We start from the raw sequence: 26,348 nt of genomic DNA, 5'->3' as shown, positions 1-26,348 counted from the left end.
AGGGAGGTACAGAGTCTTTAAAAGGCACGAAGGAAACAGTATCCAATTTAGACCAGCCTCCTGTCTCTGCTTTTTATATCCCTTCTGTGAGTTCAGGAAAATGAGCTCTCAATTTAATTGTAGTGTGGGCGTGTGCCTGTTTAGACGCGTGAAGAGAGATCTACTAAAATTTGCACATCAATATTTCCTACAATACCCCAAAGGACTCGGTGCTTCCTGGAATGTCCCAACATGCTTCTTGGGAGCTCACTTTTCCCTAGTGACACCTGATTCACCCTGATACTCGTAGAGAGTGGTTTGATTCACTCTACTGATGGTGCTTTAGGTACAAGGTGCATTTTTCTTGGAGGTGGAATCAGGACATGTGACTTTTGAAGCAGTTTACAAGGTAGGGACACTTTAAAAAACCCATGTTTTCTCTGGCGACTCAAGATCGCAGGCTGCAATATGACTTAACATCTTTCTACCCTTTATCCCAGCTGCTAGACCCTGATGAGGTGTTCTGATGCTTGAGGACAAACCGACACATGTGGGATCCAGAATCTCCGCTGCCTTCCACTAGCTGAGGGTTCAGAGAGGTCAGAAGGCAAAGCCACAGTGATTCCTGGATGCTCCTGGCTGAGGGGCCGCTTTGTCACTTCTGAGATGAGGAGAGTGAGCGAGAGGGTGTGCAGCGAAGAGCTCCCTGGTTCCTTTTCCTCCTTCCTCCTGTCTGTCCCTCAGGGTGGAAGTTTCAAGGCAGGAACCTCGTAGAGAAATTAGGAAAGGCAATCAGAGTTAGTAAAGGGAACTTATTTTTCTCTCTGTTGATGCTTCAAAGAATGTGACTCTTTCCTGACATAGCCAGTGAAGACTGGGTCCTTACTAGCCATGTCAGGAATAAGTTTGTAGCAGGGCACTGCAACACCAGGCTCTATGTGGATTCTGGAGGTTTAAACTTAGACTCTCATGTTAGTACAGCGAGTGCTTTCCACAATGGACCAGCTCCCCAGCCCAGGAAGGTTCTGTTGTTGCTGATTTTCTATTCCTTACCTGAGAGTCTATGCAAGCACAAGTTTGTTGGGGGCCATACTTAACTTCTTTAACCTTCCTAGCTTAAAACCCCTCCACCAACCTCGCCAGCACAGAACTACTTCCAAAGGGGACATTTGAAATCGCTGGTTCACATTTTCAAAGGTATCTGAGGGCCTGCTGTTGTAGACTCTTGTGTGTATTCGTGCATCACGAGCAAAACAAAGGCTTTCTGTTAAGTTTATATCCTAGAAAGGAATACGACAAACAACGGGTGTCATAGATGGATACTAGATAGAAATACATTAGGAAAGTTTTCAGCAACTTGACAAGGATAAAAAGAAAGAGGGAGATGCAGGAGGAGCATCCGGCCATTGGAGGTGGCAGGCTGTGTGCAGTGTGAGCCCGAGTTCAAGGGACGGCCTCGTGGACAGAGCGACAGAGAGACGCAGAGCCCCTAGGTATGGGGTGTGTTTGCTTTCTTTGAAAACGTCTCTTCAATTTCTCGGTAAGGGGAGCCTCTGACACAGCCATGAGACTAATCATTCCAAATGCACTCAGAAAATTTCCTTCCAAGGAGTCTTGCCTCCTGGGAATACTGTTTTGCCAATCCAATTTGTGAACTGGTTCACTGGTCTTAAGTTTAAAATGTAGGTCACCTGGAAGCCTCGCAGGTGGGTTAGGGTTCAGTAACTTTCTTAAGCCTCTGTGGTGGAACGGAAAGCGATTGGAAGCAGCATTCCAAGAGGAAGAAGAAAATGACTGTGTCTTCTATCACTCTGGCTATGTGAACACAGACAGAATGCCCTATGTCTTTAAGTTACATACTCTGAATGACTTACTCATGGAAATGATAGTTTTGAACACCTATATTGAGTAGGAATTTACACGTACAAAGATTTGGAAGTCATAGACCTTAGAGCGTGTTCTTGTCTAGGGCAGGTAGACAGACACTGGCTATATTTATCCTGGTGTGCCATTAAGTCTGACCTGTAAATGAGACAGAAATCAAATGTCATCAAAGTAGGAGGGCTACAAAAAGCAAACGGACACCAGGGAAGTGCACAAGAGACGCCACAGAGGCGATTACCGAGTTTACAGGCAGCAGGCAGATCTGCAGAAAGGACAGCTAAGGGGCACATTCTCAGAATTCAAAAGAGGAACAGAGGAGCAGCCGTGAAAAGCCGCTCAGAAGCACCTCGGAGGTGACCGTGCGGCCAAGTGCTGTCCCGGAAGCCCGGCCATAGTTCCTGAGGAGAGTTTTCTTCAGATGTTGGGAGGCAGAAATGGTCCTAGAGTGGAAGCCGCCATGACACACTTCTCTTGTACTGTGCTGTCACTTCTGATAGGTAGGGCAGCGCAGAGAAAAGTTAGATTGCTGTGTGGGAGAACTGATTTTTCTGCACAATAGTCTTTTGAATTCTGTTTAAGTTCTTCACTTAAACTTTCTCGTTCTGTCGTTTCCTGGCACGAAGCCTCCTTTCCACAGCGCTTCTCTGACCCTTATTAAAATGGGAAAGTCTGTGAAGGCGCATTGCCATTTACCTTCCCCAGCAGGACACCGCCCCACGTGTCTCCTTGGTGCTGTGCTAGTACTATTGTTCTTTCAGGTCCCCGCCCCCCCCACCCCCCCACCTCTAACCATTTCTATGACCCTCTCTCAAATGGATAGCCTATTTTTAATTACTATTATTACACGTGTGTGAGCATGCACGCGCACCCACACACCTCATACAAATAAATAGAAATGGATGAGTCTGTTTTTGGTTTGTGTGTTCATGGTTTCGGAGCTCACCACTTTGTACTGGACAAATGATTAGGGGGCTCATGCCTGGGAGAGTCTAACTCTCTACCTCCCAGCCGTAGTCAGCTGCTTGCAGTTTCTTGCCAATGGGTGTGACTCCATGAGAGTTTTCTCATAGAGCATTAGTGTGTCTATTAATATTGTCACTGTGCAGGTCCTGTTTTCTCAGGCTTTTCTATGAGAGACTGCTCCCCAGCAGACTTCCTGGAATTCTGGCTTTTATGATCTGTGTTCCCTGAGCCATAGATGTGGGAGCTGTGATGCTGATGTGGTCACTGGGCTGGGTCCCATGATCCATTGATCTCTGTGTTGTACCCAGTTGTGGCTTTCTGTGATGGTTAATAGAGGCTTCTGTGCTGAGGGGTGATGGCGACACTTCTCTCTGGGTATAAGAACAAGATTTAGAATGTAGTAGGAATTATGCGGGTCTACAGGGTGGTGGTAGTAGATTCTCTTCCTAGGTCTATGGGGGTCTACTTTTTTTATTGCTCAGCTTTACAGGAACTATTCTATAAATGTTGATGAATTGAAAAGATTAATGAATAATCATATAATCCCGCACTCAGGGAGGCAGAGGAAGGCAGATCTCAGTGAGCTGAAGGCCATCCTGGTCTATAAAGAGAGTCTGGCACAGCCAGAGCTATACACAGAGAAACCCTGTCTAAAAAAAAAAAGATTAATAAGTATGGATGAATAAGGCAATTGGCTAAAATTCAGCTATATTTACTATCAAATTTAAAATTTGGCAATGTAGCCTTCAATATGTTTTCTACCCAACAAATAATAGTCTTGATGTTCAGTGGAATCCTGCATATTGTCTGTGTAGTGTATGTATAATTTCAGTGTGTGCGGACTTACATGTGTGCAGCTGCATGTTGAGGCTTCCAGTTGATGCCAGTATTGGTCCTCAATTACTCTTCATTTTTTGGATTTTATTGATTGAGATAATGTCTATTGCTGAGCGCACCAATTCTAACCAGTCTAGCTAGTCATCTTTTTTAATATTTTAATATTAATTTAATATTAATATTTTAATATTAATATTTTTAATTTATTCATATTAGATCTCAATTGTTATCCCATCCCCTGTATCCTCCCATTCCTCCCTCCCTTGTACTTTCCCCCTACTCCCCTCCCCTATGACTGTGACTGAGGGGGATCTCCTCCCCCTGTATATGCTCATAGGTATCGAGTCTCTTCTTGGTAGCCTGCTATCCTTCCTCTGAGTGCCACCAGGCCTCCCCATCAAGGGGACATGGTCAAATATGGGGCACCAGAGTTCGTGTGAAAGTCAGTCCCCATTCTCCACTCAACTGTGGAGAATGTCCTATCCATTGCCTAGATCTGGGTAGGGGTTTGAAGTTTACTGCACGTATTGTCCTTGGCTGATGCCATAGTTTGAGCAGGACCCCCCTGGCCCAGATCTGCCCATCATAATGTTCTTCTTGTAGGATTCTAGGACCCTCTGGATCCTTCTATTTCCCTATTCTCCCATGCTTCTCTCACCTAGAGTCCCGTTAGGATGTCCTTCCCTCTGTTCCACTTTCCTGGTAAGTGAAGAGTTTCACGGGACATGCCCCTTTGGCTAGTCTCCACATATAAGTGAGTATATACCATGTGACTCTTTCTGCTTCTGGGTTAACTCACTCATTATGATCATTTCTAGTTCAATTCATTTGTGCACAAATTTTGGAAATTCCTTATGTTCATAGTGGCCTTATTCATAATAGCCAGAACATGGAAACAGCCTAAGTGTCCCTCAGTAGATGAACGGATAAAGAAACTGTGGTACATTTACATTAGCCATCTTGCCATAGGGATCCCCTGTCTCTGTCTCCAAAGGGCTAGGATTACATAAGTGGTGGTTGTAGCTGCCTGGTTTGTATACAGGTCCAGAGGAGCTAACCATGGACTGTATGCTCATACAGAAAATGCTTTACCCTGGACCATCTGCTCAGCCAGATTATTTTTTATTTCTATTAGAGAGCAAACCCAGGGCTTCACACAGCTAGGCAAGCACTCAACCAGTTAACTCAAACCCTGGACATTTTTTTCCTTCCTATTTCATTTTCTTTCTCACTTTTCCTCTCGACCCTCCCTTCCCCCTCCCTCTTCCTTTTTTCATCAGGGTCTTGCTATATGGCTCAGTATGGCCTTGGATCCATGACCTTGCCACCTCATCTCCCAAGTAGTTGGCATTATAGGTATGTAGCACCATGTCCTGTGAGGTCAGGGACATAACTGAGAATTGAGACTTGGAGAAGGTAAGGAGGCTGCTTATGAAAGAGAGAAAGAGAGAATACGGGCTCTTTGGAGAAAGAGAGGAACATCCTTGTTTACCTCACAAAAGCTAAAGCAGTGCTAGGAAGGAAACCATATCCTATTATCTCTACTTAAGAGAGTTGCTGCGACTTTCTCTCCTTGACTTCTGAGAAGCCAGGACAGCAGGTCTGCCTTTGGGGTGCAGCTGGTGAGAGAACAGGCTTCCTGACACGTTGACCTTGCCCTCGTTTAAGTCACACTTGTTTTTTCCTCGTGTGCTGCAGTGTTTTAGTCTACGTGACTTTGTCTCCTTCTTAGCTTTCAAGTAAGCAAGCTTCTTAAGGTCAGGGGCTGGGCGACAGGGACTGTGTATCACTCCATGTTCCTCCCCAGGTATAAGGCAAGTTATAAACACCCAATAAACCCTTCTAAGAGCCGCGGCTGTCTTCCTCTATTGGCTGTGTGCTTTCAAATTTTAGAACAGGTTTGAGGCTGGGGGTATAGCTCAGGGTAGAGTGTTTGCCCAGCAAGCACACGGCTGAGAGTTTGTTCCTTAGCTCTGGAAAAACAAAACAAAGCAAGATAAACAAAAAACAAAAACAAAAGCAAAGAAGAAAGACATTTAATGGGCCTAATGTGCAACCTTTGGCAGCAGAATTATTAGATGCTGCTGCTGCTGCTGGTGGTGGTGGTGGTGGTGGTGGTGATGACGGTGGTCATGATGATGATGATGATGATTAAAACTGAACTTGCTTGAAGTTATGGATGAAGGTTTACACCCTCGCGAAACTGTGTTACTGGTGGGTGAGAGTACCTTGAACATATTTTTCTTTCTTTTAAAGGCTAAACATGGCCACAGCAAGCTTGTGTACCACAGTCATTTTTAATACATTCAGTCCTAATCTCTAGTAAGGTTTACTTAGTGGTAGTTTGTACCTTTATATATTGCTGTTACTGTGGGTGGCATATGAGTATATGATGTGTATATGTGGTTTGGGTGTGGTGTGGTGCGTGTGTGTGTGTGTGTTTGTGTGAGTGTGTGTGGTGCTTGTATATGTGTGTGTAGTGTGTTTGTGTGAGTGTGTGGGGGGTGTATGTGTGTGTGATGTGTATGAGTGTGAGTGTGGTGTTTGTGTGAGTGTGTGTGTAGTATGTGTGTGTGGTGTGGTGTGTGTGAGTATGTGTGTAGTATGCATGTGTGTGGTGTATATTTGTGTGAGTGTGTGTGTACTATGTATGTGTGTGGTGTCTGTGTGATTTGTGTGTGTGTGTGTGTGTGTGTGTGTGTACACATGGTACCCTGTGGAGGTCAGACAACACTCTACAGTGCTCTCCTTCTACCATTATATGGATTCCAGGTATGGAACTGAGATTAATAGATGTGCAGCACAGCGCCTTTTAGATAACTTGCCAGACTGTACTTTTGTACTTTTAAATCTCTCTGTTTGTCTGTCTCTCTCTATCTCTGTCTCTCTTCTCTCTGTCTCTGTCTCTTTGTCTCTGTCTCTGTCTCTCTCTCTCTTCATGCACACACACACACACACACACACACACACACACACACACACAGAGTTTGTGTGTGTGTATGTGTGTGTATATGTGTGTGTATGTGTGAGTGTGGGTCTGGGTACCCATGTGTGGGGACCTGTAGATGCCAGAAGAGAGAGGGTGTTGGATCTCCTAGAGGTGCAGTGGGTGTTGGGAATCAAACGTAGGTCCTCTGGAAGGACATCAGGGCTCTTAGTTGCTGAGTCATCTCTCCAGCCTCTAATTACTCTTATAGAAGGTAAGACTCACTCTTCCTCAGAATTGGAATTTGATAAAGTGTGATGAGCATGTGTTTTATCTTTTCCTTAATTTTTTATTATTGTTTTTTTTCTAATCAAGTAGCCATAATACTGTTAGAAAGAAAATTCAGATAATTTCTGTTACTGTCATAAGATACTCTGACAAAGGCAACTTAAGTGAGAAATGTCTTATTTTGGCTCACAGTTCAAGGGACAGTCCATCATGGTAGTGGTGGGGGTGAAGGCAGCTGGAGTTTGAGGCAGCTGGTCACATTGTATCTGTAGTCAGGAAGACAACAATGGATGCTTAAGGTCAGCAGGCTTTCGCCTTTGTGCAGCCCAGGAACAAAGGCCAGGGAATGGGACTTTTAGTGGATCTTCCCATTTCAATTAGTCTATTCAAGAAAATCCCTCAGAGGCATGCCCAGATGCTCAGCTGTCCCTCACACATATGCTGGAGGCTTAGATTCTTTGACACTGACAGTAGTAACCATCGCAGTCTTTCCACTGTGCGTTGTTACAGGGGCATCTTTCTAAGCAGTCATTTTGATTAGATTAACTGAGAAAACAGCAAGATGCCATCCTGTATGAAATCACATAGCACAATATGAGGAAAACACCCTTTTCAGTGCCTGACTGCTATGATGGCCCTTCCTGTCTATTGATCCTATTTCTTATTTGAATATCAAGGTTCTGTAGAACCAGGGAATTATTCTGCTAACTTGTTTTGTGTGTGTGCTCCCTACTGAGAGTACCTTCCATGGCCCTTTAGCTGACAATGCAAAGATGGTGATGCTAGAGCTGTGTTGTTGGCATCTTGCTGTGAGCTAAAGGCCATGGTGCTAACCTGTTAGGGAACCATGAGCTTACAACAGTGCTACACAGTGTTCAGTGGTCAGTTTGGCTCTACATGCCCAGTGCTTTCTGTTGTCTCTAAGAGAGTCACAGTAATAGAACAAGTGGGTGGCAGTGTGTGAAGTCAGCATAGACTAAACCACCTCTTGCCTTCTCTTTACTTTTTTTAATGGAAAAATTTCCCTTTCTTTCACATCAATCCAAACCTATATCTACACGCTAATACATGCAAATCCATATTTTCCTTGCAATAATTGCTTTAGGATTCTTGTAGACCCCTTTATGCCTGTTCTAGATGATGTTTGGACAGATTGGGAAGAAGTGGCTCTTAACTCACAACTACAGAATTATACCTGATATATGTAAGGATCTTATAAAGATTTGACTTTGTCTTCCATTGTCGTTTTTTTTCTTTTCTCCAGGCAATTTAAATTTCAGGGAAAATTCAGCTGAATAAAACATTTTATGTAAATGTTGTTTGATCTTGTTTACATTTTCTCATCTAAGAAGGTACAGATTCTTAGATCAGCCAACCCAAGCTAATACACAAAAAGGCCATGTTCCCTGACAGTCCGCACTCCCTTGTCAAGGATGCGTGACCTTCCACAGCTCACTCCATTGTTTGTTCAACAAACCTGTCTTACTTGGTTGCACAATTTTTGAAAATAGTTCCTCTGATTTTCTGACAACTCTTTGATTGTCCAGAGTGAAGCTGTGATGGAAAGCCATATGCTTCTTCCGTCTACCTTGGTGGGCAGCTCTTCGTCCTCTCTCTAGTAGCATATACCACGGCCATCCGGCTCCTGGTTCTGACTTAGTGACACTCATGCTGTGCACAGACCTATGGGGCTTTCTCTTACCACATTTAAATGTTACTCTCCACCAGGGACAACTACATGGTCATCAAGGGGAATACTCGTTCTTCTATGAGCACTTCTTCTTGCACGTCTTTCCTACATTCTTTTCCTTGGAGCTTCTCATGCATCCATGGCTGACACTGTTTCTGCTGGAGACAGGAGAGCTGTCAGTGCCAGAGTCACCCCTGGGAGAAATGCTGTCAGGAGCTCACAAAGAGAGGTGCTCATGCACAATTTACTGAATAGTAGAACTCGGCAGGATGTTTCCTTAACTTCTGCCTTGCACAGAGGCGGCCACTATGAGTACATCTGTCCAGCCGCTGCCTGGTGAAGCTGGGGATGTTCATCTTTGTAACCAAGGATTATTATCTTAAGACAACTTATATAAACATTCTCATTTTGCCTTTAACCCCCCTTTCTTTTTCTTTGCTTGTTTGGCTCCACCCTGCTCTGCCACAGCGCACTGTGACACCTGTTTTTAGACTTACACATCTGTTGTTTACTCTTGAGCAAACTCATTTTTTTTTTTTTAATTTAGAGTCTCTCCTTATTTTTTACTCAGGTTGATAGAGCCATTTTCTTTTTCTTATTATTAGAAGAATTGACATACATCTTATTTTTCTCCATTACTTTATGAGATTTCTGGAAGAAGACCATATCTTTGTACACTCTAGAGAATATTCTTCCTGCTGTGATGAATATAGAAGCCTGATTATTTCTCACAAAATGCATAAACATCAAATCTTGGGGACTATGTGCTCATATTAGTAAACTGCATTATCTTTGACCTCAGGCTTTCTGTTTCTGACCTTACTATTCTGAGTTCAAGTTATACTGGGTAGACGCTTGTCAACAAAGGCCCCAGTAAAGAGTCAACCTGAGACAACTAGGTTTGATTTTCTTAACATGCAATTTGTTGATCTCGGCCCAACTCAGAGAAATCAAATTCTTTTCTGTGCTTTGTATTTTAAAAAATGTGTTTATGTAAGAAGTGAAGAGAATAGACACAGCTTCTTTTATGTTTATGGGGATTTTTACTGCATTATTGAGAAATTATCACTAGGTTTCATAAAAGAATAAAATCTAAATTATTAGAGTAGGAAATGTCCCTAAGCAACACTTTTCTACAATCTCATTAAATATAACTTCCTTAACTTCTAACTCTAATTTGATTCACTGAAGGCAATGTACTCACGTAACTACAAAAGTTTAAGACATTCAAAAGGATAATAATAATAATAAATGCTCAAGACTCAAACCATTCATCCAAGGCAGCAAGTAATAAATGCAAAAGTTACTGCTGTCAGGAATGTACACAGAAGCATAAATCCAGAGAAATGGTGTGGGAAGGCTGCTGTGTCTGAGATATTAGCCAGTTTAGTGCTAAACCTATAAAGTATGGAGTATAGGGTATTTAATAACATTGCACTGGATCTTATAGCAACTTCATCCTAAGCCCTGGGGAGAGCAGCGTTTATTCTCAATCCTTTCATATACAGTGTAGGACAGAAAACATTCTGACTACAAAGAGAACTTCACAGGCAAATGCTGCAAGGCAAGCCTAGGATACTGAAGCAGCCAGGCAGAGAGTGGTGGTGCATATTTGAGTCGGTAGCTTCTGTGCAGATTCATTAGAGTGTTGCCTAAGGAGACTTGGCATGAGTTTGATTAGCAGATGCGATAAGGAAGGGCCCGGATAAAAGGAAGTAACATTGTGGCCATGGGATAAGAAAACCAAGGGCATGTGGAGGAACTGGTGATGGGTAAAGGACCAGCTAGCCTGCAGACAAGCCGAGGGTTAGACTTCAGTCTGTGCCACTGCTTTTGAAGGTGAAAATGGAATCCTAAGAGCCTGAGATTGCCCTCCTTTGTATTACCCTTTGAACTTAGATCTTTGTGTGGATTTATACCCAAGGCAACTGTAGCATAAACTATATCCAACCTTGTTGTGTATGTAATTTACTCTTTCTTTTTTTCTCAGCAAATTTTAGGACACTGGTCCTAAGGAGATGTTATGGGGGGTGGAGCTAATAAGCAATTTGCATTAAGAATTTTGTGGGTGAGCAGAACCAAGGGTAGCAGGTCACAACTGCAATCCGCTCACAATTAGGATGTACAACAACAACAACAACAACAACAAAACCCCAGGTCCTTTATTGCATCTAAACTAATTGGCTGCCTGCTAGAATCCCTCCACTAATTAACAAGAAAGGAAGAGTTCAATGTCCTAAGAAATTCACAAGGTCTAAGAGTTTCAATCTTCCATTTGGAAAATATTCTACCCAGTCATCAGGCTGCCTCCCTCCCTGCTTTTTCTTCCCAGGACACAGACAGGCAGGATACTTAGTGCCTTGCAGGGCGTGGAGCCTTTCAGAGGCCTCAAGGCCTTGCTAACTCAGTATTGCCACACACAGTTCAAGCCTGTGCCCAGTGTGACTGCATTTCGCTTGGGCTCTTACAGCCTCGGGTTGGCTTGGTGTAATCTATATCCTTTCTGATTCTACATTATCCTTTCCCATCTGGTGGGAAGCTGTACTGGCTTTTTACCTTGAGGACCTAGCGCTTTCTCTACACTCCTTTGGGATGTATTGGTGAGAAGCGGTAGCAATTCCCCCGGCCAGACTCTCAGCTTACTTTTCCACGCACCATCTGGCTAGCGATGGAAATTCAGGAGGAATTACCCCTTAAGCTCTCCCAGCCCCATGTGTCTCTGTTTTTTGGTTGCACTGAGGTGCTCACACAGTAGTCAGAGATTGGAATAGCTCATTTTTTTTTTCTTTTTTAAAACTGGAGTCTGAACTGGGAGAGAGGGAAACAGCCTTTTGTAATCCTCAGTGCTTTAGGATAAAACTCAAAGGAAATATGAAAAATACACATTATACTGCTTCCACTCCTCCGTGTTTCTCTCCTTTCCTAGTTTAAAGCATTGCTGTGACCGAGAGGGGAGTATTTCCCTTGGCTTTCTCTTATTTTCTGTCTTGAATCTAAACAAGACTTAATGGAAGCAATTGTCCTTGTGCCTGGAAAGTCTGTGGTGACTGACTGTTCTTGGTGACTGAATTGTCTATGGAGGTTGGTATTTAGAAAAAATCATCTCTAAAAACTAGAGTGTGGATCCTGTTGCCTAATCCTCTCTAAATATCAAAACCTGGACGTTTCCTTTGTATTTCTAATCACCAGTTACAGCTTTTCCTCCCAGCCAACAACCACAAGGAAATACTTTACGTAATGCACCCAGAAAGAAAGTAGAAAGCACACATATGTAGCTCTTTGAATTGAAATAGTCCACCTGAAGAGAAGCATAGGCACTAGTGGATAAAAGTACTTGTTGTGAAAATGAAAGTACCTGAGTTCAAATCCCCAGGACTTACATAAAAATTAGATGCATGCCTTTAACACCATAATTAAAAAGCAGAGACAGATCCTGGTGACTTGCTGGCCAATTAGCCCCAGTCTAGCCACAACAAAGAGCTTCAGGTTCAGTGAGAGACTATGGTTGAAAAATAACGTGGGCACACACACACACACACACACACACACACACACACACACACACACGCATGCTCACGTGCGAGGAACACCATCTATTTCACCGAAGATTGTCTGAGACTGGCTGTTTATTCTGAACCATAACATTTGGGGAGAGAAGGGTTTCCCTTCTCCCCAAAGAATTCATCACCAGAACCCTGGACTTGACCGCCAGTCACTGTGGAGCTGCCATGGTCACTGTTGGAGCTCCATTGGTGAGTCAAAGCAGTGCCCCTTTGTGGAAGAGAGCTGTCAGCTGTTCCAGTCACCTGATTTGGGTCAGGTGCCACCTGACTGGGCCTCAGAGCCCTGAGCTCCCATGCCATTTGTCTCAGCTCCAGCTGAGCTTCCAATTGTAGCCTGATCAGGCACCAGTGAACTATGTTCACTTGTACCATCTGCCATGTAAGCAGCTATTTAACTAAAAAAGCCGTTAACACTCTGGTGTGGAGAAATCTTTTTCTATCACACTCCAGACTGAACTGAAAATCTTGTGACTGGGATCTTGATCTGTGCTCCACTCTTTCCTGCCTGGAGCACAATGTTCCTAAGGAAGACACTGCTTCATCCTTTTCTGCCTGGAGAATTATGCCACTCAGACCTTCCGGCAGAGAAGTGTGCACTTCCTGCCCGGCAGCATCTGGGCCTCCTGGAAGACCCAGAACCACAGACAGACAGGCAGACAGACAGACAGACAGATAGGCACGCATGCACACACGCACTCACGCATGCACGTACACACACACACACACACACACACACACACACACACAGATACACACATGAACGGACATACATACTCACTTGTGAAATGAATGAAACATATAAGGCTCAGGAAGTAAAAATTCAGAAGTCACAGGAAGATCCTGAAATTTAAAAGATTCACAAAGCTTCTCCTCAAGATAAATGAGCAATGTCAATTACTGGGGATTGCTGGAGAGAGGAGAGTTGCTGACTAGCCCTGCTCTCTACAAGTGGCGTAGGCATCTCCAGGGATGGAGCTTTCATGATTCATCACCAGTGCTGGGACAGACTTGTCATTTGTGCAGTTGCGCTTGACTAATCAAGCTCCTGTAAGTAATCCCAATTAACCCACTGGTTCACTAAGCTAGGCTGGTGTCTTAGGGTTTCTATTGCTGGGAAGAGACAGGCAACAACTTCTATAAAGGAAACCATTTAATTGGGGCTTGGTACAGCTTCTGAAGTTTGGTACATTATCATGGTGGGAAACATGGCACCATGTAGGCAAACATGGTGCTGAAGAAGGAGCAGAAAGTTCTCCATCCTGATCCACAGAGAGCAGAAGGAGTAGCTTAAGCATACGAGACCTCAAAGCCTGACCCCACAGTGACACACTTCCTTCAACAAGGCCACGCCTCCTAATAGTGACACTTCCTACAGGCCCAAGCATTCAAACACATGAGTCTATGGGGCCATAATTTCTATGGCCTGTCATTGTTGCCCAATCTAAAGTGAATAGACATTTGTTCATGTCTCCACAAGAAAAGTGATGCAAAGCACACCAATTTACAAATATTACTTTATTTACAGTGTTATTTCCCCCTTTCAGCTTCTCCATAAAGGTTCATGTGTAGAATTAGTTTATTTTGAGGGAATTCTAGGCTACAACAGCCTGGATACTAACAACACTGATTGCACAGCTGCTATAGACAGATATGTATTTGTTGTTAAGAATGTGTGTTTTTGAGAAAAATCTTGGGGCCTAATAATCATCACCAAAACAAAAAATAAACACAGACAAACATACACTCCTCTACCTCTGTGTGCACCCATGTGTGTGCGTGTGTGTCCATATATGTGCATGTTTATATTTTATCTTAAACTATATTTATTTTTAAAAATGAAGTTGCTTTTGCTGCAAGATAATTCCACCAGAGAACATGGGTTCCCATAAATCCAATAGAAAAGTCTGTATTGCTAGCCAGTGACTGTGCAGGAAACTTACCCAAATTGTGTAGCCCCGAGCCTCACAGTTCTTGGTCTTTTATGTATAAAGCCCATATCCTGGTCGACACACTTTGGTTAACAAAAATAGTTATCTAGAAGTGAAACTACAGAAGCCAAAAAGCAAGATTAGAACATCTAAGGACTTTCCTGGATCCTGGAACTATGGACTAAGTCTTTGATGGATTAGTCTTTGTTCCTATTTTGTCATGTGTTGGGGCCTAAATGCTGGGTTCTAAGGTCCAAATGTCACCTCAAACATGGAATCAGTCGTGCTAAGCTCTCAGGGTCTGTTATAACTTTATAGACAGAAATCTAGTATCTTTGATAGATAGAAAAGGAACGTGAATAGCATTTTTATAGCATTATTTTTTTTGAGACAGAGTCTCTCAGTGTTAGCCTTGGCTGTCCTGGACTTGCTTTGTAGAGCAGGCTGGCCTCAAACTCACAGCAATCCACCTGCCTCTGCCTCCCAAGTGCTGGGATTAAAGGTGTGTGCCACCACACCCGGCCTGTGAATGGCATTTATAGTTCTGAGAATTGTATAAAAAAATAATCAATCTAAAAAAAAAGATTTCATGATCCCAGAACTCTAATACAACATGTCGTTTAAATGTGCATTGCTTTCCTAAAACTTGAGTTAAATTGCTATTGTGCCTATTCTGGCATCTTCTACAAGCTTATTGATTATAATGGTTAGTCCTGGTTGTCAACGTGACTGGATTTGGATCAACTAAAAGTTATGTATCTGGAAGATGGTCTGTAAGAGTATTTCCTGAAAGGTTAACTGGGAAGGGAAGCCCCTCCCTTGGAGTGGTGCCTTCTTGGTCTGCAGGAGAAGTTTTGCTTTTTTTTTTCTTTCATGTCTGCCTTCATTGCTGGCTGGTAAGTCCATCTACTCTGTGGCTGCCCCCCCCCCCCCCCCCGACATTCTATTCCGACACTGGAGTCCATCTTCTTTGGTCTGCCTCCATGAACTACACAGGGTTCTCCACGAATCCTTCAGGTTTTTAATCACTATGTTGGGATTGTTGAGGCATTTCAGCTTTATGGACTGAATAGCTAGGAACTTCTCATCCTCTCCAGTGTGCAGACAGCCAACCAGAGTTATCTAATCCAATGCATTACATCACTTTTGTAATATATACTCACTCTGGGTTCTATTCCTCTAGAGAACCCTGTCTACTATACTTGTCATACAGTTCTAAAGACACAGCAGTAATAACAAGTCATCCACTGATAAAACCATTGGGTTTGTTTGTTTGTTTGTTTGTTTATTTGTTTTGGGAGAGGAAAAAAATCCAAATTTTAAAAATCTTGAGCAAACTGTTTAGAACAATGAAATAAGCAGTATGCTTTTAGGCAATTGCCATTTCACATATTTGAGAAACATAAATGACCAGTGATAAAATGGTGAAGATTGCTCTCCTTAACGTTGTCATACCAATCCCAAGGCTTTCACTGTCAGTTGAAGATAGGAATTCACATCTTTACCTGTATATGCCAACTTATAGTTATATCTGCCATGGTTCCTAGTATAATATTTTCGTCTTGATATATGTGTTCTGTGAAAAGTTGCCTCTGACTAGACTTCTATGAAGTTTTTTGGATTTGAAATTCTGTGTCTGGTGATATTTACCCCAAATTCCAGCAATCTGCTGAAGAGTGAAATGTCCCTGGAATTCCTGCTGTTCAGTCTGGAAGGGACTGTGTGGCTGTGTGCTTTCTAGGAAAGGGCCAGTCTCTAGAGGGAGGGGAGCACAGTGGGAAGCTTTTACCTGCCCTCATTCAAATGCCTGTTAATGTGATGCCAGCTTTTAGTTGGGGAGTCACCATCCTCATTCTGTATGCTTTACCGTGTTTTTTTGGACTATAGGACGTACCTGGCCATAAGATGTGCCCAGTTTTTAGAGCAGTAAAACAAGAAAAACAGTAAAAACAGCCTTTGGACCATAAGGCGCACTGCCATAACTGCCCACCCCCCTTCTAGGGGAAAGTGCATTTTATGCTCTGAAAACTACTCTAAGTTGACTTAGCAGATTCTTCTTACCGTTTCTAGCCTTTGACTTTAGGTTTTAGCTTTTCCTGATACTATTTCAAATTTTATTTTATTATTTTTATTTTTATTTTATTTTCACTTTTACAGGTTCAGCTTTTTATTGAGCATGTTAACAAGAGGTTTAGTCAAAAAGACCAAAGCCCATGTCATCATCAGACTCCTCAGATTCTTCCTTCTTTGCTTCCACTTTCTTCTCTTCAGCTAGGGCAGAAGAGGTGCCTGGAGCGGGACCTCCTGCTTGTGCAGCAGGAGCTGGCCCACCACCCCTACATTGCAGATGAGGCTCCCTGTGCTGACATTGACCAGGGCCTTTGCAAACAAGCCAGGCGGCCAGAAAAGTTCAACATTGACACTGGCTGCTTTAATGAGGGCATTGATCTTATCCTCTGCTAGTAGGTGCAGGCGAGCATGGGGACTGAGGCCACGCTGTGGGCTGCCAGCAGGGGTGCTAGTGGCCTGACGAAGTGAGAGCCTCTCCCCAGCTTGGCCCTAGCTTCCTCCGAAGGACTGAGCACCTTGGTGGCAGCTGAGGAAAAGCACTATTTCAATTTTTAAATTGTATTTTTTTAGTAGGTATACTAAATGCCTTACCATTCTGAATGTGGAGTTGGTGACTTGCCTCAGTGGGCGAGAGCACTTGCTATGCAAGTGCTAGGGTCTCTATTCAAAGTGTGTAGTCTCAGTAGTAGGAGGGGGAAGAGTGGAGAAAGGAGGATTATAATGGCTTGTTGGCTGGCCCAGATTCAGTGAGGGACCCTGCCTCAAGAGCATCAAGGGAGCAATAAACAATGATAGCCAAGGTTTTCCCCAGGCTTGCATTTGAACACATGGCCTTGCACACGCGTCCACCCTGCAGCCCTCCTTTTCACAAATGAAAACTCCTCTGTTTAGTTGTGCGTGTGTGTGTGTGTGTGTGTGTGTGTATGAAGATACTTTTCCTCACTACTTTCTCTAAAACTTATGCACTAATCAACAAATAATTAAATTTCAATAATTTAAATTTCATCCTTCGATTCATATTATGACTCTGTTGACAAAGGAGAGGCTAAAATGGGTTGCCCAATTCAACAGTTATATCAAACGTACCTAGAAAAATGTATCTCTTTCCTGTCTGCTTCCTTCTTCCTTTCCCTTCCCTTCCCTTCCCTTCCCTTCCCTTCCCTTCCTTTCCCGTCTCTTCCCTTCCCCTTCCTCTCTTCCCCTTCCTCTTTTCCCCTCCCCTCCCTCCAGTCTCTCCCTCCTTCTTTCTCCTGCAGCACTTGCCTGATGCCGTTCTTTGGTTTTCTTTCCATCTTGCTCTTGTACAGACCGAGATAGTTGCAGAGGGCTGTGAAACTGTATGCTTTTAGTGGAAGTCCCATTTGCATGGAGGAGAGGTCCATGAGGAAGAGAGAGGCCCGAGAACCATGAAAGCTCTGCACACTGGTCCTAGTTTATGATATTGCTCAGTGGAAGTCAGAGCATGAATGGCGGATCAACTAAGGCTGGGGGGTGGGGCAGGTCTTTTCAGGGCTCAGGCAGATCGCATCCACACTTGACTACCACAGCAGTGACACAGCAGGGGTTTCCTCTTACCTGTTTCTCTTTTGGGACCTACATCAGTCGTTATTCACAACAAAGACATGAATGCTATTACTAATTCTTTATGGGTTAGGAGACTGGCAGAGACTTATTTGCTCTAAGTCATAGATTCAAGATGGTGGTTTTCCTGATTCTAAAAGTTCTGTGTAACACACAGGGAAAATAATTGGTCAGGATGATTAGAGAAATTGAGAAAACTCAAGTGGGAAGACAAAAAGACAGGTAGCTAGATAAAAATAATTAAGGACTATAAGAAAAGAGTTTGCACAATTTTTTTTAATATAAAGAATTGCATGATATATACAAGTTCCCAAGAGCCACAGACAGAAGGCCTTTCCAAGTCCTGCTGGTCTAGAGGATTGGAGTGTTTTTGGTGAAAGTCAGCTGACTCTTGGCATTAGATAAGCAGTTATCTCTAAAACTCCTTTCAAATATACAATACATGATTCTGCTTATTTTATAACCTAGAAAAATGATCTGGAAGCTTCTGTTTTTTCACCAGATTTGTACTGCTTTCCTAGACACAGTGAGGATAAGCCATGAACTTTCCTTTCCTGTTTTCTAAGTGTTTAGTGGTATGGATTTATGAGCTGGCTGCCATGGAGGTTGACATCTGTGATTGGGAAAACTTAATGCTTTCTTTTTAAATTTTATTTTAAATTAAATTTATTTGTGTGTGTGTGTGTGTGTGTGTGTGTGTGTGTGTGTGTGTGTGTGTGTAGCATATGAGTGCAGCATGCCTGGAGTCATTGGTGATGTAAGCCACCTAGCCTGGAACTGAACTGCTGCCCTCTGCAGAAGCAGTAGGTGTCCTCTAAGCTGCCGAGTCATTCCAAAGCCCCACACCTCATACTTTCTGTAAGGAAACTCTGGTGTTTTGGTTCCAGGGTTACATGTCCACTCGGAGCACCTACTAGAGCTGGTGGCTGCACAGAAACTGGATTCGAGCCCAGAGACAGTCTAGTTGTTGTTCACTATCTTCTCTGAAGTGAAACAGTCGCATGTCTAAAGACAGAATAACGTGTCTACCCATCTATAGAACACCAAACCCTTGGTGAAGAAGCAACAACTGGTGATGTTTCCTTTCAGCACCTAGATTCATGGGGAAAGCTGTGCATCTTCTACTGTGCAAACCCTGACGCTGTGTGACTTGCTTACCAGGCATCGAAGAGGGATGGATTTTACTTCACAGAACACATGGAACTTGAGAAAGCAGAAGCAGAGTTTCTCACAGCCAATCTTGTACCACTGCACAGTCGTTTAGTCAAAATACTCATGTAAACACAATAAGCTCTCAGGAGCCTTCATGCTACTTCTAAGTCACAGCTGAAGAAAAGCAAGAAGAATTTAGCTCCACTATTCTGGGATTTGAACCTTCTGTGCATCAAGGAAGGGGTTATGTAAAGGTGATTTAGCATGAGGGCTCAGCCTGTTTAGACTCGGAAAGAAAGGATGGCAGCCCTGTGTATTTCCTTCTCAGTGAGGCAAATGTCACTGTTTTATGGTCGTTCTTATTAACTTATTAAAGTATTTACTGTTATGAGTATGCATGTTTTGACTTTATACACTTATGTGTACAAACTGTGTTTGGTGTTCGTGAAGGTCAGAAGAGTGGGGTCAGCTCCCCACCGGAGTTATGGCTGGTTGTGAGCCAGCGTGTGGGTGCTGAGAACCAAACCTAGCTCTTCTGCAAAAACCAAGCCTGTTCTTAACTGCCAACCCATCTCTCCAGCCTCTTCATTATCTTCTTAAGGGTTAGTTATCAAAGTTTTAAAAAAAGAATATTTATTTATTTTTGCATGTATATGTGCACGTGGACATGTTTATGCCTCTCTGTCTCTGTCTGTCTGTCTCTCTGTGTCTGTCTGTCTGTCTGTCTGTCTGTCTGTCTATCTCTGTCTCTGTCTCTCTCTGTCTCTGTCTCTCTCTCTCTGTGTATGTGTAGGTCAGAAGGCAGTTTTCTAGAGTGGGTCCTTTCCTTCTATCATGTGGATTTGGGGATCAAACTCAGGTCCAGGCTTAGGAGCAAGTGTCTTTACCCACTGTCTTAATCACTGTTGCATTCTGAGGCGACACCACATACAAGGCAGCTCTTACAAAAGAAAGCATTTAACTGGGGCTTGCTTACATTTTCAGGAGATCAGTCTGTCATCATCGATATAATCATTATCCTCGTGGCAGGGAGCATGACAGCAGGCAGGCAGGTGCTGGAGCAGTGGCTTTGAGCTTTACATCCTCATCCATAGGAAGCAGGCAGAGAGAGCTACTAGGCCTGGGCTGGGCTTTTGAAACCTCAAAGCCCACCCCCCGTGATACACTTTCTCCAACAAGGCCACGCCTTCTCATCCTTCCAAACAGTTCATCAGGTGGGGGCTGAGCACACACATTGTAAGCCTATGTGACCGTTTTCATTCATCCCACCACACCCATGGTGCCATCTCACAGGCCCCTTTATGAGAGCTTTTAGTGCACATTGTTTTGTAGGTCAAATCATGGTGCCCAGTTTGCCCAACTCAACATCCTGATTCTTACTTCTCAGGTGCAGTTGCTTTTGACTTTTAAGTTATTGCTTCCACTTACATATTCCTAACAGCGTTCCTATGGTACTGTATCACCATGTGTCATGTTTTAAGTATTGATTAATTGTGTAGCATGGAAAATTTACTTTTATTTACCCCCTCTCTTTCACTTTCCCCTATTCCTTCTTTGAAAATAGCTTTAGAGTTAAACTTATAATGATAGTGTTCATTCATCTAATCTTGTGAGTATTTACTATCCAGGGAATTTCTTGTGTAAACTTTTATTTTTTGACACAAACCTCCTTTCTTTTTCTTGACTTCACTAGGTTTCTGGTTAAGATTTCCCGGATCTTCTAATGGGGTTTTAATTTGTTTTCCATGCACTTTCCATCCCGCACAGGACTCACCTTTGCTATCATTTGAAGAGGTCTCTTCTTGGGCTGGGAATGTGGATGAGTGGCAGAGGTCTCACACAGCACCCGAGAAGTTCTGCATTTGGCCCATAGCAAAGAAGATGAAAAGGTATTCTTTTACATTCCAGTTCTTATTTTCTAAATTTTTGTTTTGTTTTGTTTTTATGAGGCACAGTAGCCTGGAATCCTTGAAAGGGCAAGGGCAGCAACCAATGCTTTGGGCAACTTGAACATCACAGAAGATGTTCATTCCTTTGTAATATTTGATGGATATTATTAATTTGGGTTGGCAAAAGGTCTTTCTTTGGGGGAAGAGTCAAAGTGGCAAGGGTCTGCAGTTTCCTTGACAAAAATGTCCAGTGTAGCCTGTAGTTAGGAAGAGTGGTTGGGGGAAAGCCTCAGAACCTGCACACAGTGGTCACTTTAAATGTCTCCAAGCACAAAAGGAGTTTATTTCCAAGCACTTGGAAGCAACATTCTTTTCAAAGCTGCAGGTGTGGTGTCTCCTACATGCACGTCTAAGGTTATTTTTATTACAATGAGGAAGGGAGCCATATCACGCTGTCATCTTGTAGGAATAGATGCTGCCTCTCATAGCTATACAACTGGCAGAAAGATCACTTGCTCCATGTGTAAGAAGTGTTAGTTTGAAGGTGTTCTGCAGATGTTCTATGTGGCTTCAAGTTCCTTGAACTTGAGTGCAGATTTGACTTTGCGTCACTTGAGGTGCTTGAACTATCCCACATAACACTAAGATGGGGACAATACTGTGAGATTTTCATATGAGTAGGCTTTGATATCTCAATGAGGCTCGTAATGTACAAAAAGGCTAAGAGCAGCCAAACACTTCCTAAACACCCTCACTCTTCTGTTCAGTGGACGAGAGAGCAGATTTCTCAGAAGTTGACATCATGAAAACGGTGTGTGTATTCTGGAAAGAACGGAGCCAGGGTGCTGGCTTCATTGACCCTCAGACTGGGAGTCTCCCTATGCCAAGCTCAGTCAGAGAGGTAAATAGGCCTACTCCATCGTGTCATTCACTTCTTTGCCCAGAGAAACTCCTCCAGACACTGGTAGAGGATAAGTGTCATTGTGTCCTTGCTCCCCCTTCTTACCCAGTCAGGGAAAAATGCGACTATGGATGAATCATTGTAGTTTCAAAAAAAATTGACAGTATTTCAAAGGATCACATGTACATGGAGCCTCAAGACAAATGTGAACATATTGGAAAAGTAAACATTACGCTGAGGCACTTCTGGCCATGCATTTTGGTTTAATTGACTTCTTTTGGAAACTCAGTACAGCTCTCTGGGAATAGGGTTATTGGTTGACATATTGTGATCATGAAATTTATAATTAAAATATTACATTTTTTTCGTGGGTACATACGTCAGTTTACATGCCACAGCATATGAATAGAGGTCTGAGGACAACATGCAGTATTTTGCTCCTTTCTTCTCCATGTGGGCCCCAGGGACTCCCTTAAATACACACACTCATAAGCACAAGATGTGGAATGGGTTCATTTGAATTCTGTTGCAAATTCAGTTATTTTTCCTCATACCACATAGTTCACTGATCCCAACTGATCATGATGTCTCTTATGCCAAAGGAGGGTGAAAGTTGAGGGGGAAATGCTGTGTTTGCAACCTTGTTGCATTCTCTTGCCAGGCAGGGCCAGGCTGACAACACATGGCTTCCGGGCTGGCCAGATATGAGATCAACTTTCCTCATTCAATTTCAGAGAGTTGTTCTGAGAGGGAAGAAAAGGCTTTACAGAGACCATGAGGCAGGTGTGAAGGCAAAGACTTGTCACTGTCTTCCTCAAAGGACTCAGTGTGAGTACCCCATGTCAGTTATGTTGATCAGCAGGGCTATAGATTTCATCCCCTTTGAAGTTAGTCTGTGTGGATAAGGCTTTTCATCACCCTTTATGTTTCTGGTGCCTGAGTGTATCCTGACAGGTGAAGGAGTGAACTTCCGTCCTGTTTAGTCCAGCTCAGGGTCAGAACAACTCACCACAGCTCTAGATGTGTTGGCAGCCTTGATGTCAGTAGATTCTAAGTAGGAAACCCTTAACAAAGAGCTTATTTTCTGTAGAAAGAGAAAACCATCCTTCTTGGATCACACTCTGCTTTGGTCTCTGGATAAGGCCACACCTAACCTTACCTTTGGCATTAGTCTGATTGTGTTGCACATGGTACACACCTAGATCACAGTCTACTTGAAAGAATCCCATTCAACTTCATGTCCAGGGCTCACAGTTTTGAATAGTCAGCGTCCTAGTTTTACTCAATGCCTAATTTTCCTCACTCCAGCCTCACAATTATCCTTCAGTTCTTACTGTCTTAGTTATGGTTTTATTGTTGTGATGAAGCACTGTGACAAAAAACAAGTCGATGAAGAAAGGGTTTATTTAGCTTGTGCTTCTACATTGTAATCCATCACTGAAGGACATCAGGACAGAAACTCAAACAGGGCAGGAACCTGGAGGCAGGAGCTGATGCAGAGGCCATGGAGGGGTGTGTCTACTGGCTTGCTCTCCATGGCTTACTCCGCCTGCTTCCTTATAGAATATAGGACCACCAGCCCAGGGATGTCATCACTAAAATTGGGCTGGGCCCTCTCACATCAATTACTAATTAAGAAAATGCTCTATAGGTTTGCCTACAGCCTAATCTTATGGAGACATTTTCTCAATTAAGGCTCTCTCTTTCTCAGACGTCTCCAGTTGGTAACAAGTTGCCATAAAAATTAGCCTGGCACGATGGCAGCCTTCAATATTTCTTGTTTCATATCTAAGTAGTATTGTATTTTGGTTTTGTATCTAAGTATCTAGTTCTAATTAGAGTGTTACTGGCTGTTTCTTGCTCTTACTATGTTTGGCTTTGATCATTTTGAAGCAAGACTCTTGGAGAACATCTCCAAGCTCTGGGCAGCTTCTGCTCATAGCACCCCTGAAAACAGGTATATGGAAGGGAGCCAGCTAAGGGGCTGCATGCAAAGCATTAAAGAGTTACTTGCTCTGACTCACTGGAAAAGGGAAAAGGAATTTTGTTCAAACACTGCTTCCTCTATCTTTGTGCTTGCAGATGTTTGCAGTTGTGAAGTTCAGTTACTTGTCTTCAATATTCCTCTTCCTGGAGCGATGCGGACAGGGGCAGGCAGTGCATGTGAGCAGCTTAGCAAGTGCTGTGCTATGTTGATCAACATGCTACCAATATGCTTTGTTATTAACCTTTAGTCCTGACTGTGGTTCTGAATTCTTTGAAGGTTAAAGAGAAATTCTTGTAGTTGACAACCGAAGGAGCAGCTTGATTAGAGGAAAATAGTGTTGATGCCTGTCAGTGAGTGTAGCTAACATATGTTGCATTTGTGGACAGGGAGGAAACAAAACTTAGCAGGTCCTTGGAAAAAATGTGCGAGCTGGCTGACAGGTGTGACATTTCAGTGCAACAAGTAAGAGCTCTGCTGAGCAGCCACCGTGTCCATTGAGACTTGATTGGTCACAGATGACAATTCCAGCTCACTGAGCTGTTTCTTCAGTGTCTGCAGCAAGTAATACCAGAAGTCAAGTAAGGCTGACCACCAGCTGTAAGGTTGGAAATACACTCAGTTAAAAAAGCATAAGAAAGGTTAGAGAGAGGGCTCAGATTGTAAAGTGCTTTCTGTCCAAACATGAGGACCCATGTTTCACCTCTTAGGGATCATATGGGGAAGAAAATCCAAACACTATAGCATATGCCTGTAACCCCAGCACCGGGGAGGCAGAGATAGGACAATCCTGGCAGCTCGCTGGCCAGCCAGCATAGATGAACTCTCCAGGTTCAGTGAGAGACTGTGTCTCAAAAAATATGGTGGAGAACAATTGAGGAAGACATCTAATATCTGACCTCTACCCATACACACTCACATGCACCCACAGACACAGGCATGTATAAGAGCACACACACATACACACACACACACACACACACACACACACACACACACACACACACACACATGAACCCAACTTAAGATGTTAGGTTTCAGTGACATAATTGAACCATCTAGGTCATTTCTCAGGTGTGCCTTTTTCCCCAGGACAAATTAGTGGAAGAAGTGTGGCCCGTGGTAGGTCAACCATACTCCACTGGATGGCTTCACACCCGTGGGTATTTGGCAGTACAGATTGGACTTGTGAGTGAGGAGGTGAGGGTGGATCTGGGAGAAATTGAGAAGAGTGAAGTTGAATATGATTAAAATACACTGTATGGAGTTCTCTAAGAATTAATAAAATATTATACTAAAAAAGAGAGATTTTTAACATTTTTAGTAATGGCTGCTTACATATTGCTTATAAATATGTAAATACACATGTATACACATATACATATCTTCTTGGTTTTGATAACCACAATAGCCAAAGACACATTATAACCATCAGAAATAAAAAAAATATATATTGTGCTTATTTTTAAAGATGTTTTCTTAGGAGACTAATATGAAAATACTAATAGGAGTTTGTGTTGAAGCCTTAGTTGGAGTTTTGCCTTTCTTCTCTAGAAATGGGTTCTTTGAAGTTCTAAGCTGTCAACTTACTCTTGTTTCAAATTATCAGAATGCTTTTGGGAATTTGTCAGTTGGCGACAAAAAATTTACTTTTATCATTTCATTTCCAGCACCTTGGGCCAGTGCTTTTAACAAAGCAAAAGACATTTGAATTAAACATTCATTTTTTTTCACTGTCTCCAAAATCAAATTTGTAAGTTCCATCTATGTATCTTCATATTTGTCATCAATAATTCCACAAAGATTTGAAGTTACTTAGTAGAATGATATGGATAACAAAATAACATAGGAAAATAAAGTTGAGATTAAGTGATGAAGCCCACTCTGATCTACCCATAAGCCACTCTTCTCCTCATTCTCTCATTTCTGTATCACTAGGTGCCAACATCTCCCTCTCCCATAGGCTGCCACGCTCCTCTGGCATCTTGCTCCTTTGTGCTAGCAAGGCACCTTCTTCCCTGCTCTGTCCCTAACCTCATACCAGCCTCAGTCCTTTCCACCCCATAGGCTGACTGGCTCCTCTTGGATCTCACCACTAGATAGGCCTGCTTCTCAAGATAGGCCTGTGCTTCATTCAAGTAGGCTTCATGTCTTCCTACCCTATAGGCCACCTGAGTTCTCTGCTCTAAAGTTCCTGTGCTGCCTGGTCTCTTAACTTCACACATACCTCTTCCAGAACCTTACTTTCCTATGTTTTCTGTGCTCCTCCAGAATCTCACAGGCCCATGACTCCAGCTGGGACCAATACTTTCCACTCCATAAACCTCCTAACTTCACAGTTGGCTTCCTTGGGATCTCCTGCATGCCAACCTCTTGTTGACCAGAGATGACTCAAGCTAGGGCATCCAGGCATGAAGAGCCACAGCAGAAGGATATGGATAACAAGACAAGGAGCAGTAAGTGGTGTGCTGACTTTGGTGGTTTGAATGAGATGCCTCCATAAGTCTTTTTTTTTGAATACTTGGTCCCCACTTTCTTGCTGTTTGGAGGATTAAAAGGTATGGCCTTGATGGAAGAAATATGTCACTGGAGTTGAGCTTTGAAGTTTCAAGACCTGTGTCATTTTGAGTTCATTCTTTCTGCTTCCTGTTTGGGATTCAAGATGCGAGGTCTCAGCTGCTGCTACAGCTATCTGCTATTTGCTACGTCAACT

The 26,348-nt window shown here is 43.1% G+C and overlaps 1 long non-coding RNA gene across 1 annotated transcript; it reads left to right on the top strand.

Moving 5' to 3' along the window:
- The first annotated feature begins 1,352 nt into the window (after window positions 1-1,352).
- On the top strand, window positions 1,353-26,077 carry LOC311583219. Its single transcript, XR_014774411.1, has 3 exons — window positions 1,353-1,472; window positions 20,629-20,750; window positions 25,907-26,077. It is a non-coding gene; the product is annotated as an uncharacterized lncRNA (long non-coding RNA).
- The last annotated feature ends 271 nt before the right edge of the window (window positions 26,078-26,348 follow it).

The sequence above is a fragment of the Acomys minous genome, assembly GCF_964271855.1.
Source record: "Acomys minous genome assembly, chromosome: 14".
NCBI lineage: Eukaryota > Metazoa > Chordata > Mammalia > Rodentia > Muridae > Acomys > Acomys minous.
This window is presented reverse-complemented; position numbering and strand designations above follow the sequence as displayed.